This window comes from Giraffa tippelskirchi, chromosome 11, assembly GCF_054371585.1.
Source record: "Giraffa tippelskirchi isolate mGirTip1 chromosome 11, T2T-mGirTip1v1.2.pri, whole genome shotgun sequence".
In the NCBI taxonomy this organism is placed as follows: domain Eukaryota; kingdom Metazoa; phylum Chordata; class Mammalia; order Artiodactyla; family Giraffidae; genus Giraffa; species Giraffa tippelskirchi.
In genome coordinates, this window is record NC_137285.1 from 65,828,360 (window position 1) to 65,843,222 (window position 14,863).

The window sequence follows — 14,863 nt, forward strand, 5'->3', positions numbered from 1 at the left end:
CCATCTGTAGTGATTTTGGAGCCCAAGAAAACAAAATTTGCTGCTATTTCCACTTTTTCCCCTTTTATTTGCATGAAGTGATGGGACCAGATGCCATGACCTTAGATTTTGAATATTTAGTTTTAAGCCAGCTTTTTCACTCTCCTCTTTAAACCTCACCAGGAAGAATAGAGGAAAAAAAAATACCAATGGGGGAAAAAATCCAAAAGAGGGTAAATAAGGAGAAATTAAAATAAATATAAAAACTAGGACAAATACAAAGTTTGAAAAATAAGAATGGTAGAAATAAATTCAATTATTTCAGTAAGAATAATAGATGGATTACATTAGTTCTTTCATTGAAAAAAACTGTTCAAACTGAACAGGGAAAGAAAAATCAAAGACAAAAAAATGAGAAAAAAATTTTTTTTCCCAATGGTAACTATATGAAACATTAGATGTGCTCATTTACTTGTTTGTGGTAATAATTTCACAATGTACATGTACTACACAATACACATGTAAATCATCATGTTATCTATCTCAAATGCATATATTTTTGACAGTATACCTCAATAAAATGGTGAAAAAATTTTAAAAGGAGATGTATAAGATTAACACCTAAAGAATATGTTTGCCTATTATCTTTTATGTTTTGCTTTCAATTACTGTTTCAACATGTAAAAATATAGAATAAGCAAATATTGAAAAAAAAACCCTTGAAATAATATTAATATAATACTAACTGTACTTTTAAGTCAAAAAGCACTGCTAGACATACATACCCATATAAAATATTTAATTAATAGGAATAAAGCTTTCTAGACCTTTTAATAAATACTATAGGATCAAATATTTAAAGCAGAAATTAACAGAAGTGAAAAATTTGTAAAACAACCACCATAATGAAATAGCAAACATCTCCCTCAGTAATTGTTAAACCAAAAAAAAAAAAAAAAAACACGAAAAAACAAAAAAGATATTCTTTGAAAGCATTTCAGACACTCAGATGCATTAGCAAGTGGATTCTTTAACACTGAGCCACCTGGGAAAGGTTTCAAATAATTAGCTCTAGGTAAAAATAATTTAATAATTAAAAAATAATTTAATTTTTTTGAATTATGTTATATTGACTTATGGTTTCATTAAAAATTTACTTTCTCCTGCCTTGGTTGGAAATACATGTTTGATGTTTCTGTTCTTTTCATCATACAGAGAAATCAGTCTCAAGTGAATTCAAGACCTAAATTAAAAAGATAAATCTAAGAAAATCTTCAAAGTAGTACAGGAAAATATTGTTATAACATTGGAATAAATAATTTTTTTAACACCTCATCATTTGTGCATTTTCTAGTTTGCTTTTGAGTAACCCAGACAACTCAATTTGTAGTTGAGAAGTTGCGACGTTGTTGCTTGTTAACACTACAATATCTACTATTGGTCTATTTAAAAAGTTTATCAACGTAGTTCTTCACAATTCCTGGAAGAGAGTTTCTGCCTCCCTGTGTCTGAGACTCAACTTAGTCTTTAAGATCAAGCTGAAAGTTCTTTTTTGAAGCTTTATCCAGAACTAAAATCCTTTTTCTTCTCCTTGCCCATTAGCACATATTTTAGGTTGGCCTTTAAATAGATGACTAGAATAAGCCTGTGCTTTCCAACCATTTCATGATTCATAACTTGCCAAATAACACAAGTGTATACTTAAGTCCAAACTTGGAAAATAGTGCGGAAACAGAAAAAGCTAGTTACATGTAGCTTTTTTTTTTTTAGTATACCAATTATACCTTAATTAAAAAAAACCCCCAAAAAACAGAAAATAAGTGTTGGTGAGTACGTGGATAAATTAGAAGCCTGTACATTGCTGATGAAAATGCAACATGATGCAGCCACTAATGAAAATAGTATGGTGATTCCTCAAAAAAGAAAGTAAATAAAGAATTACCAATAATTCCTCTTTAGGGTATATAACTAAAAAAAAAATCAAAGCAGAAACTTGAACAGATATTTTTATACCAATACTCAGCAGGATTATTCACAACTTCTACAAGGTGAGAACAACCAAAGTGTCTATAGAAGGATAAACAAAATGTGGCATATGCATGTGATGGAGTGTTATTCAGCCCTAAAAAAAGAATGAAATTCTGATACTTGCCATGAAATGAATAACCCTAGAAGACATTAAGTCAAATGAAATAAGCCAGACACAAAAAGACAAATATTCAACTTCTCTAAGGTATCTGCATGCATCCATGCTCAGTTGCTTCAGTCATGTCTGACCCTTTGCAACCCTATGTACTGTAGCCCACCAGGCTCCTCTGTCCATTGGATTCTCCAGGCAAGAATACTGAAGTGGGTCGCCATCCCCTCCTCCAGGGCATCTTCCTGATCCAGGGATCAAACCCACGTATCCTGTATTCCAGGTGGATTCTTTACCACTGAGCCAGCAGGAAAGTCTGTCCGAGATACCTAGAATACTCAAATTCACATTCATAGAGACAGAAAACAGAATGATAGCTTCCAGAACCTGGGGGAGAAAAGAATAATTACATTTAATAATGTGAGTGTAATTAATGCCAATGAACTGTACACTTAAATGTGGTTAAAATGATAATTTTTATGTTATGTATATTTTCTAAAAATTAGAATTGAGAAATATATTGATTATGTTTATATTGCCCACTGAATTAAACTATATGAAACTTGTTGTTAATAGAGGTTCACTAGTCTGAGTCTACACATACACAAGACTTCTGGTCTCTCTGAGTACACCAAAGTCCTGAGCTAATTTATAGCAAAGATGTGCCATCACACCTTTTGGAAATCTAGACTAGGCTTGATCTTTGTATTGGTCTGAGGGCCCAAAGAAAGGATGTCCTACAAAGAAACTGTCCTATCAATTCAAAAATCAAGTCGCTTCTGGTCAACTCTTGAATATTCATTCCTTTAGATCATGCTTCCTTATGTTCAGACACTTCGGAGAAGGACGAGTTTTCCCGTCTTTTGGGTAAATCAGATATTATTCCCTCCTGCAAATATAGACCCTCCCCAAAGAAAAGCTAGATGAAGAGAGCAAATTTTAAAGGAATTTTGCAGACAAAAGGAATGACTTTAGAGGCTAAGACATGACTGTACTGATGAGCCATTGTGGAGGCCAGTGTGGTGACACAAAATGAGTGTCCGTTCAGGGCAAGTAGAGAAAAGAAAGAATGGGAAGCTGCCAAAAACCAACCAACAAACAAACATAAAAACCTTTAAATGTTCTACAATTTGCTGAAAGCTATGCCTTTACCACATATTTAATTTGTGATTACATTATTTTAATTTTTGTATTGTTCTGCAGGTTGCTTAATTGTTTGTGGAAGAACTATATACAAATTAAGATTGGAAGCATCTTTAAGCAAACATCTACTCTAATTTCCTGTCTCTTCCATAAGTTCATTGGCACTGCTGAGAGATATACTCTCAGGGATCCACATGACATAGAATACAATGTAAATGGTGGATCCTGGCATTGAGCACATACAAGGGAATGCTACATACTTGAATTAAATAAAGTGCAACAAAGTTGTAAAGTGACCAGTGTTTCCTAGACCCAATTCTTGGTCTGGTCAAATTGGTTATATATAAACATATTTCTCAAGTAGTTAAAACATGCTAATTTCCAGTACCGTATGTGCCTCATTTATTATAGACAGTCTTTTAGAGCGTGGAGTTTAGTATCAGTTTCAAGTTAGAATCATAGCTACTTTACATAATACTTTCCATGACCAGGGCAAATGGTCCACTCTCTCTGACTTTCATTTTCTCACCTCTAAAATGTTAGCTTTTGAACTCTTTCCCAGTTGTCTACCACTGTGAAAAGTTGACTTAAGACAATAAAGCATCATTAACAGTCATCAAGACAGTATGGTACTGGCACAAAGACAGAAATACAGATCAATGGAACAAAATAAAAAGCCCAGAGATAAATCCACGCACCTATGGACACCTTACCTTTGACAAAGGAGGCAAGAATATACAATGGAGAAAAGACAATATCTTTAACAAGCGGTGCTGGGGAAACTGGTCAACTGCTCGTAAAAGAATAAAACTAGAACACTTTCCAACACCATACACAAAAATAAACTCAAAATGGATTAAAGATCTAAATATAAGACCAGAAACTATAAAACTGCTAGAGGAAAATGTAGGCAAAACACTCTCTGACAAATCACAGCAGGATCCTCTATGACCCACCTCCCAGAGTAATGGAAATAAAAGCAAAAATAAACAAATGGGATCTAATTAAACTTAAAAGATTTTACACAATGAAGGAAACTATAAGCAAGGTGAAAAGACAGCCTTCAGAATAGGAGAAAATAATAGCAAATGAAGCAAAGGACAAAGAATTAATCTCAAACAATACAGGCAGCTCATGCAGTTCAATTCCAGAAAAATAAGTACCCAATCAAAAAATGGGCCTGAGAACTAAACAGACATTTCTCCAGAGAAGACATACAGATGGCTAACAAACACATGAAAAGATGCTCAACATCACTCATTATCAGATAAATGCAAATCAAAACCACAATGAGGTACCATCTCACGCCTGTCAGAATGGCTGCTATCAGAAAGTCTACAAACAATAAATGCTGGAGACCGTGCGGAGAAAAGGGAACCCTCTTACACTGTTGGTGGGAATGCAAACTAGTACAGCCACTATGGAGAACAGTGTGGAGATTCCTTAAAAAACTGGAAATAGAACTGCCATACGACCTAGCAATCCCACTGCTGGGCATACACATCGAGGAAACCAGAATTGAAAGAGACACGTGTACCCCAGTGTTCATCACAGCACTGTTTACAATAGCCGGGACATGGAAGCAACCTAGATGTCCGTCGGCAGACGAATGGGAAGGAAGCTGTGGTACATATACACAATGGAATATTACTCAGCCATTAAAAAAATGCATTTGAATCAGTTCTAATGAGGTGGATGAAACTGGAGCCTATTATACAGAGCGAAGTAAACCAGAAAGAAAAATACCAATACAGTATATTAATGCATATATATGGAATTTAGAAAGATAGTAACGATGACCATATATGCGAGACAGCAAAAGAGACACAGATATGAAAAACAGACTTTTGGACTCTGTGGGAGAAGACGAGGGTGGGATGATTTGAGAGAAAAGCATTGAAACTTATATATTACCATATGTGAAATAGATCACCAGTCCAGGTTCGATGCATGAGACAGGGTGCTCAGGGCTGGTGCACTGGGACGACTATGAGGGATGGGATGAGGAGGGAGGTGACAGGAGGGCTCGGGAAGGGGAGCACATGTACACCCATGGCTGATTCATGTCAATGTCTGGCAAAAAACACTACAATATTGTGAAGTAATTAGCCTCCAATTAAAATAAATAAATTAATTTACAAAAAAGACAATAAAGCATAATTATTATTTTTCATTACTGCTGTAAATATTGTAAAGCATATTGTTTAACAGTGACAATGTATATAATAGGATAAAGTCTTCCATATTATTTCTATATAAGGTATATTTTCAAATGATTATAACTTTAAGAAAGAAGCATCAAAAATAGTGTTTAATATTATTTGATACTTGACCAGGCTAGGCAAAAATAATTCTTTTTTTAGAATGTGAAAAAGTCCAAGCATCTTTGAAATTATGAAAAATGTTTTCCATAAGAATGTTACATTATTAGCTTCAAGCACTGGTTTGTCTATGAAATGTCAATATGTCAGTTGGGAGGGAGGTAAGAGTTTGCCCAAAGGAAAGAAAAGACCTGTGATTTATATAATCTAAAAATAAAATTGCTTTTCAGGCAATGTTGTGCAGTCAACAATGAGGAAATGATGATGGCAATGATACAAGGTGAACATCTATTTTAAATCCAGCCCAAAGGAAAGAAAAGACCTGTGATTTATATAATCTAAAAATAAAATTGCTTTTCAGGCAATGTTGTGCAGTCAACAATGAGGAAATGATGATGGCAATGATACAAGGTGAACATCTATTTTAAATCCAGATTACTGTGAATTATGACTGAATCCCTCGGTGTCAATCTTATGTGTTCATGTAATGACTGAATTGCATACTGTTAGCACACACTCTGCCCTATAGTAAGATTTTCCCTGGTAGCTCAGATGGTAAATAAACCTTCTGCAATGCGGGAGACCTGGGTTCTATCTCTGGGTTGGGAAGATCCCCTGGAGGAGAGCATGGCAACCCACTCCAGTATTCTTGCCTGGAGAATCCCCATAGACAGAGGAGCCTGGCAGGCTACAGTCCATGGGGTCACAAAAAGTCTAACACGACTGAGCGACTAAGTACAGAACAGCACAGCACAGCACATAGTAAGATCAGCCAGGAGGACTACAGTGTTTACATAAGGACCAAATTCAGATGCAAGAAATCATTATGAGAAAAAATAAATCAAATGATTTTCTTACTAATTATTTCATTTTATAACAGTCCACAAAACTAGTGCCTAAAGTGTAATGTTTTTCAAGAGTGCAACTGAATTAAGTTAGGATAACCTACATGGCCTATTTTGTGTTTACTTGTATTATCGAATTAAAAGAAGCCAATCAAATAGCAATAAGAAAAATAAGAGAACATACAGTTCAAGAAGAAAAGAATTGCAGTTTTGTTGCAAAGGATTTTAAATGCTCTGAATCCTTCAGTTCCCTTGTGTTCATAATGTGTAATCTTATTTATGTATCTCCACTAAACTTCAAATCATTCTACTTATTGTTTGTACAACAAAGACAAAGAACTTTCTTAATTCTGAAAAGTTTTTAAGAAAACTATAATAACCACTTAGGATTTTAGTTGGAATCTTTCTAAACTCTAAATATTTGGATATCTTTCTGGAGAGAGAAGAATAACTTAGGATAGAGGAGCCTTTCTCTTTTTGAAATGGAGATTAAAAAAGAAATAGATTATCTGAATAAATGAAATGCAATGAAAATCGCTTAGCTTAGAACTGATTCTTTCATAGTATACTCTGAGAATTGAATTTTTTTCAGTTTTATTACTTTTCTCATACAATATTGCTAATACACAATGCTTATACATGTATTTGTATGTGTGTAATACCAGACAAGAAGCAAGGCAAATAAAGATCAAACATAAAAATCAAAGGTCTTATTACCTACTAAATCATCTCATATTACTGAGCCAAATTCTCATTCTCTGTTGTTCAGTTTGTAAAATAGGAATAACAAAACTTTACCTTGTTTGCCTCCATGGACAAAGGCCCCAAATTAAATTATATAATTCTTTAGAAAGCAAATTACTCCTTGTTTTAAGATTCAAAAGCACAAACTCTGAGTAAATTTTTTACTTTGTAAACCTGCTACTAATTCAAGTTTCATAATCTTTTAAAATTTAAAATAATAGTTGAAAGGAAAGGAATGTTTCCCGAGGGGTGCTATAGACCTCTCTGTGGTTGTGAGTGACAGTAATTCTAAGAAACCAATATGAAAAACCACTTCTGCCAAGTTTTCCAAAGGTTATGCTAAATAGCCAGTGAAAGTGTTATTCGCTCAGTCATATCTGACTCTTTGAGACCTCGTGGGTTGTAGCCCACCAGGGTCCCCTTTTCATGGAATTCTCCAGGCAAAAGTACTTGGAGTGGGTTTCCATTTCCTTCTCCAGCAGATCTTCCCAACCCAGGGATCAAACCTGGGTCTCCTGCATTTCAGACAGATTCCTTACCATCTGAGCCACCAGGGAAGCCAGTAGGATATGCTAAATATTTTTAATCCCTCTACAAAGCAAGTCACAAAGAAAATTTACACATTAAATATAATGTGTAAATTAAATTTTACACATTAAATATAAACTATATATTTTAGTTAAGAAATTTGAACCATGAATAGTGACCAAGAAAACCAAGCACATATACTGACAAAGAAACTGAGGAGATATGAATAAGATTAATAAAATAATTAATTAATAATTAATATGGGACTACTCTGCTGTATTTTTAAAAATAAAAATTTGAAACTATAAAAAATTGTGTTTATATGAGTTCATGGTCTCAAAATGTACCACATATAAAATTTTAATAAAATCTCAAATATACTAGCTAAACATTAGCTGGCAATATATTAGATCACCTGCTCTATATTTAACCTCATGAGCTAAGAAAAAAGTCATCACCTTAGCCGTCTCACAACACTGTCCCTTCATATTTAAGACAAAATTGTGCAAAAAATTATTGACTAGAAAATCAAATGTTAACACATGGATTTGGGTTTTATTTTTATTTGCAAATAAAATACACATTTATTCAGTTGAGATTACCATCAGATGGTGTCATAGCTTATGTCTTCTACTTTTTTGTAGAATATATTGCTATAATAAAAATAACTAATAAAATAGCAGTTTCACTAAATATTATATTTTGTTATAATTGACATCTTTCCAAGTATCACTCAAAGTCTTTCATTTAGATTGTTTTCACTTGTATTTATGTGATTCCATTGTAATCATGGTTGTAATTTTGTTCTTATTATTATTACTTTTATTATCAGAAGCTTGAAGAAAATATGGAACATTCATGTAATATGAAAAACCTGCTGTTTTTTATGCTGTTAAATTTTATTCCTGTTGCCAAATGCAGAATATGAAGATTAAACACTGCAGAGAACAGAAAACAATGATTAGGGGAGCCCCTAACTCTTTCTTCTTCGGTTGCAACTCTCCTCTCGCTCTAGGGGAGATTAGCCATGAAGATGTAAGGTTGACCCCTTTCCTATATCTTAGAAATAAGGTGTAGATGATTTTCAAAGGAAATATTAAGTAACCTGTTCTTTAAAGGCACAATTGGACTTTTGTAGAGATTATTATGAAGGCTCCTCCATCCATGGGATTTTCCAGGCAAGAATATTGGAGTAGTTTGCCACTTTCTTCTCCAGGGGATCTTTCTGACCCAGGGATCGAACTCAGGTCTCCCACATTACATGCAGACTCTTTAACGTTTGGGCCACCAGGGAATCCCATTATGAAGGCAGCACTATCTTATCTTACATAATGGGAAATAGAGAAGTTTTTGCAACATTGCAGCAGGACACAGCTGAGAAAACAACCAACCAATGGTGAATGGTCTGCTTTAAAGCATAGTTCTTCATCTTGGTGCACTGCACATACAATAATATAGAACACTTAACAATGTAGATTTGTCCCATTTTCTTTGCATTATATTTCCATGTCTGTTTTCCTCTACACCTTCCATAACAGTTTATTAAACTCTAAGCCTGATGTTACATGGGTTTTGGAAAACTTGAGAGTGCAATTGTCTACACTTAGAATGAAGGCAGTCAAGGAGTCAACATACACACACATATACCTAATAATTTAAAAAAATAGTAATAAAAATAATAACAACAGGTAATAATCCCAGGTGGCTCAGATGGTAAAAAATTCGCTTGCAGTGCAGGAGACCCAGGTTCAATCCCTAGGTTGGAAAGACCCCCTGGAGTAGAGAATGGCTACCCTCTCCTGTATTCTTGTCTGGAGAATTCTATGGACAGAGGAACCTGGCTGGCTACAGTGCATGTGGTCTCAGAGTCAGACACTACTGAGCCACTAACAATTTCACTTTCAATAACAAAAAAGAAAATAACAAACCAAGGCAACAGCCAGGAGGGAGAGACCATAAGAAATAATTCTGTCAAATTTCTGGCTCAGGTAAGCAAAAAAAAAAAAACTAGTATGATACATACTGTTTTATAACCTATTTTTCCACTTGTTTTGGAAACAGCTTGTGTGTCGTTAAATATTTTCCATTGCTTGACAAATATTGTTTTAGCCAAGGAAACCTATATCCAAATAGAGCTTAGTGAAAAAAAAAATATATATATACTTATGTTAAAGAATTATTAGCTTATTTTTAAATAAAAGGAAATTATAACTTAAAAATATATAAAATGAACAAATGACTTCATTTTACTCAATAAAATGATGGAATCAGTAAGGTGATATAATAAATTCAAGAAAAATTCAAAGAATAAAGATGATATAAGATCTCAGAAACAGTAGAGTCAGGGATAGAGAAGATATAAGAAACTTTCAACAAGAACTTAGAAGAACTAAAGAACAGACAAACAGTAATTACAAACACAATAACTGAAATGAAAAATACACTAGGAGGAAAAATAGCAGATTAACAGAGGCAGAGAATATATAAGCGAGTGGACAGTAGTTCAGTTCAGTTCAGTCACTCAGTTGTGTCCGACTCTTTGCGACCCCATGAATTGCAGCACGCCAGGCCTCTCTGTCCATCACCAACTCCTGGAGTCTACCCAAATCCATGTCCATCGAGTTGGTGATGCCATCCAACCATCTCATCCTCTGTCATCCCCTTCTCCTCCCGCCCCCAATCCTACCCAGCATTAGGGTTTTTCCAATGAGTCAACCCTTCACATGAGGTGGCCAAAGTATTGGAGTTTCAGCTTCAACATCAGACCTTCCAATGAACACCCAGGATTGATCTCTTTCAGGATGGATTGATTGGATCTCCTTGCAGTCCAAGGGACTCTCAAGAGTCTTCTCCAACACCACAGTTCAAAAGCATCAATTCTTCAGCGCTCAGCTTTCTTCACCGTCCAACTCTCACATCTATACATGACCACTGGAATAACCATAGCCTTGACTAGACGGACCTTTGTTGGCAAAGTAATGTCTCTGCTTTTAAATACCCTATCTAGGTTGGCCATAATCTTCCTTCCAAGGAGCAAGCGCCTTTTAATTTCATGGCTGCAGTCACCATCAGCAGTGATTCTGGAGGCCAAAAAAATAAAGTCTGACACTGTTTCCACTGTTTCCCCATCTATTTCCCATGGAGTGATGGTACCAGATGCTATGATCTTAGAATAAGGTTGAAATAAGTGCCTTGAAAAAGAATAAAGAAAAAAAGAATGAAAGAAATGAGGACAGTTTCAGAGACCCCTGGACAACACTAAACACAGCAATATTTGAATTATAGGGGTCCCAATTGGAGAAGGAAATGGCAACCCACTCCAGTATTCTTGCCTGGAGAATCCCAGGGACAGTGGAGCCCGGTGGGCTGTCGTCTATGGGGTCGCACAGAGTCGGACACGACTGAAGCGACTTAGCAGCAGGAAGAGAAGAGAAAGGGTCTGAGAAAATATCTAAAGAGATTATACTTGAAAACTGTTCATTGGCTGAAGCTAAGGTTCCAATACTTTGGCAACCTGAGTCAATTCATAGGAAAATACACTGATGCTGGGAAAGATTGAGAGCAGGAAGAGAAGGGGCTGACAGAAAAGGCACTGACTCAATGGACATGAACTTGAGCAAACTCTGGGAGATAGTGAAGGACAGGAAAGCCTGACCTACTGCAGTTCATGGGGTCTTAGAGTTGGACACAACTTAGCAACTGAACAACAACAATACTTGAAAATTTAACATGGGAAAGGAAATAACCGCCCAAGTCCAGGAAGCACAGAGTCCCATACAAGATAAACCTAAGGCGAATCATGCTGAAACACATATTAATCAAACTAACATAAATGCAAACTATTAAAATAAGCAAGGGAAAAGCAACAAATACCATACAAGGGAATTTCCTTAAGTTTGTTAGCAGATTTTTTTTCAGAGAAACTCTGCAGGCCTGAGAGAGTGGCAGGATATGTTTAAAATGATGAAAGGGGAAAATCTATAACAAAGATTACTTTAACCAGCAAAGATCTCATTTAGATTCAATGGAGAAATCAAAACTTTACAGACAAGCAAAAGTTAAAACAATTCAGCACCGCCATCCCTCATAGCTCAGTCAGTAAAAAATCTAACCAAAATGCAAGAGACCTGGGTTCAATTCCTGGGATGGAAAGATTCCCTGGGGAAGGAAATGGCAACCCACTCCAGTATTCTTGCCTGGAGAATCCCGTGGACATAGGAGCCTGGCAGGCTACATTCAATGCAGTTTCAAGAGTTGGACATAACTTAGTGACTAAACCATCACCAAACTGCTTTACAACAAAAGCTAAAGGGACTTCCTAAGTGAGGAAATACACACACACACACACACAAAGACCTACAGAAACAAACCTAAAATGATGAAGAAAATGCAATAGGATATTGCATATCAATAATTACCTTAACTGTAAATGGATTACATACTTCAACCAAAAGATACAGACTGACTAAATGGGTATAAAAATAAGACCTGTACATATGCTATCTATAGTTCTAAGAGGGAAGTTTATAGAAACAAACTCCTACCTCAAGAAACAAGAAAAATCTCAAATAAACCTCCTATCCTTGCACCTAAAGCAACCAGTGAAGGAAGAAAAAACAAAACCCAAAATAGTAGAAGGAAAGAAATAATAAATATCAAAGCAGAAATAAATGAAATAGAAATGAAAACAATAGCAAATATTAGTCCAACTAAAAGTTGATTCTTTAAAATAAACCAATTGATAAACCCTGGGCAAACTCATTAGAAAAAAAGGGAGAGGACCCAAGTCAATAAAATTAAAAGTGAAAATTAGGAACTATAGCAGAAATACAAGGAATCATAAGAGACTGCTAACAGAAAAAACACATCAATAAAATGGACATTCTGTCAAAAACCGACAAATTATTCGAAAGGCACAACATTCCCAGGTTAACCAGGGAAAAATAGAAAATACAAACAAGCCAGTCACAATCAATGAAAATGAAACTCAGATTAAACACTTCCAACAAACAGCAGTCCAGGACTAGATGGCTTGACAGACAAATTCTATCAAACATGTAGAGAGGAGTTAGCACTAAACTTTCTCAAACAATCCCAAAAATTTGCAGAGGGAGAAAAATTCCCAAACTCATTCCATGAGGCCACCATTACCCTGGTATCAAAACCAGACAAAGATATCATCAAAAAAAGAAAGTTACAGACCAATATTGCTGATGAACACAGATGCAAAAATCCTCAACAAAACACTAGCAAACAGAATCCAGTTCAGTCAGTTCAGTCACTCATTCATGTCCCAGTCTTTGCGATCCCACGGACTGCAGCATGACAGGCTTCCCTATCCATCATCCACTCCTGGAACTTACTAAAACTCATGTCCATCAAGTCGGTAATGCTATCCAACCATCTTATCCTTTGTCATCCCCTTCTCCTCCTGCCTTCAATCTTTTCTAATGAGTCAGTTCTTCCCATCAGATGGCCAAAGTATTGGAGCTTCAGCTTCAGCATCAGCTCTTCCAATGAATATTTAGAATTGATTTCATTTAGGATTACCTGGTTTGATCTTGCAGTCCAAGGGACTCTCAAGAGTCTTCTCCAACACCATATTTCAAAAGCATCAATTCTTCAGTACTCAGCTTTCTTTATGGTCCAAATCTCACATGACTACTGGAAAAATCACAGCTTTCACTAGACAGACTTATTCATCAAAGTAGTGTCTCTGCTTTTTATTATTCTGTCTAGGTTGGTCATAGCTTTTCTTCCAAGGAGCAAGTGTCTCTTAATTTCATGGCTGCGGTCACCATATACAGTGATTTTGGAGCCCAAGAAAATAAAATCTACTACTGTTTCTATTGTTTCCCCATCTATTTGCCATGAAGTGAGGGGACTGGATGGCATCTCAGTCTCAGTTCAGTCACTCAGTCATGTCCAAATCTTTGAGACCCCATGGACTGCAGCACACCAGGCTTCCCTGTCCATCACCAACTCCAGGAACTTGCTCAAACTCATGTCCATCAAGTCGTTGATGCCATCCAACCATCTCATCCTTTGTCAGCCCCTTCTTCTCCTGCTTCCAATCTTTCCCAGCATCGGGGTCTGTTTCAAGGAGTCAGTTCTTTGCATCAGGTTTTTTGAATGTGGAGTTTTAAGCCAACTTTTTCACTTTCCTCTTTCACTTTCATCAATAGGCTCTTTAAGTTCCTCTTCGCTTTCTGCCATAAGAGTGGTGTCATCTGCATATCTGAGGTTATTGATATTTCTCCTGGCAATCTTGATTCCAGCTTGTGCTTCATCCAGCCTGACATTTTGCATGATGTACTCTGCATATAAGTTAAATAAGCAGGGTGACAATACACAGCCTTGATGTACTCCTTTCCCAATTTGGAACCAGTCTGTTATTCCATGTCCAGTTCTACGTGTTGCTTCTTGACCTGCATATAGGTTTCTTAGGGGACAGGTAAGGTGGTCTGGTATTCCCATCTTGATATTCTTGGAATTCTGCATTCAGATGGGTATATCTTTCCTTTTTTCCTTTGACTTTTGCTTTTCCTCTTTTCTCAGCTATTTGTAAGGCCTCTTCAGAAAACCATTTTGCTTTTCTTTTCCTTGGGGATGGTTTTGTACCATCTGCCTCCTGTACCATAGTGCTTCCCTGATAGCTCAGTTGGAAAATAATCCACCTGCAATGCAGGAGACCCTAGTACAATTCCTGTGTCAGGAAGATCTGCAGGAAAATGGATAGGCTATCCACCCAGTATTCTTGTTCTTCCCTTGTGGCTCAGCTGGTAAGGAGTCTGTCTGCAGTGTGTGAGACCTGGGTTTGAGCCCTGGGTTGGGAAGATCCCCTGGAGAGGGGAAAGGCTACCCACTCCAGTATTTTGGCCTGGAGAATTCCATGGACTATACGGCCTGTGAGGTCACAAAGAGTCGGACATGACTTAGCGACTTTCACTTCACGTCATTTCCTGTACCAGTTACGAACCTCCATTCATAGTTGTTCAGGCATTATGTCTATCATATCTAATCCCTTGAATCTATTTGTTACTTCCACTGAATCCAACAACCCATCAAAAGAATCAAGTGGGGTTTACCCCAAGGATGAAATGATTCTACCATATATACAAATTAATCAATGCAATATACCACATTAACATACTAAAGAACAAAAC

At 36.2% G+C, this 14,863-nt stretch overlaps 1 long non-coding RNA gene across 1 annotated transcript; it reads right to left on the bottom strand.

Annotated features, from left to right (window-relative positions):
• Window positions 1-1,972: 1,972 nt before the first annotated feature.
• Window positions 1,973-14,589, bottom strand: LOC145525837 (uncharacterized). Its single transcript, XR_014068440.1, has 2 exons — window positions 13,248-14,589; window positions 1,973-2,503 (listed from the first exon to the last, which is right to left on the bottom strand). It is a non-coding gene; the product is annotated as an uncharacterized LOC145525837 (long non-coding RNA).
• Window positions 14,590-14,863: the final 274 nt, after the last annotated feature.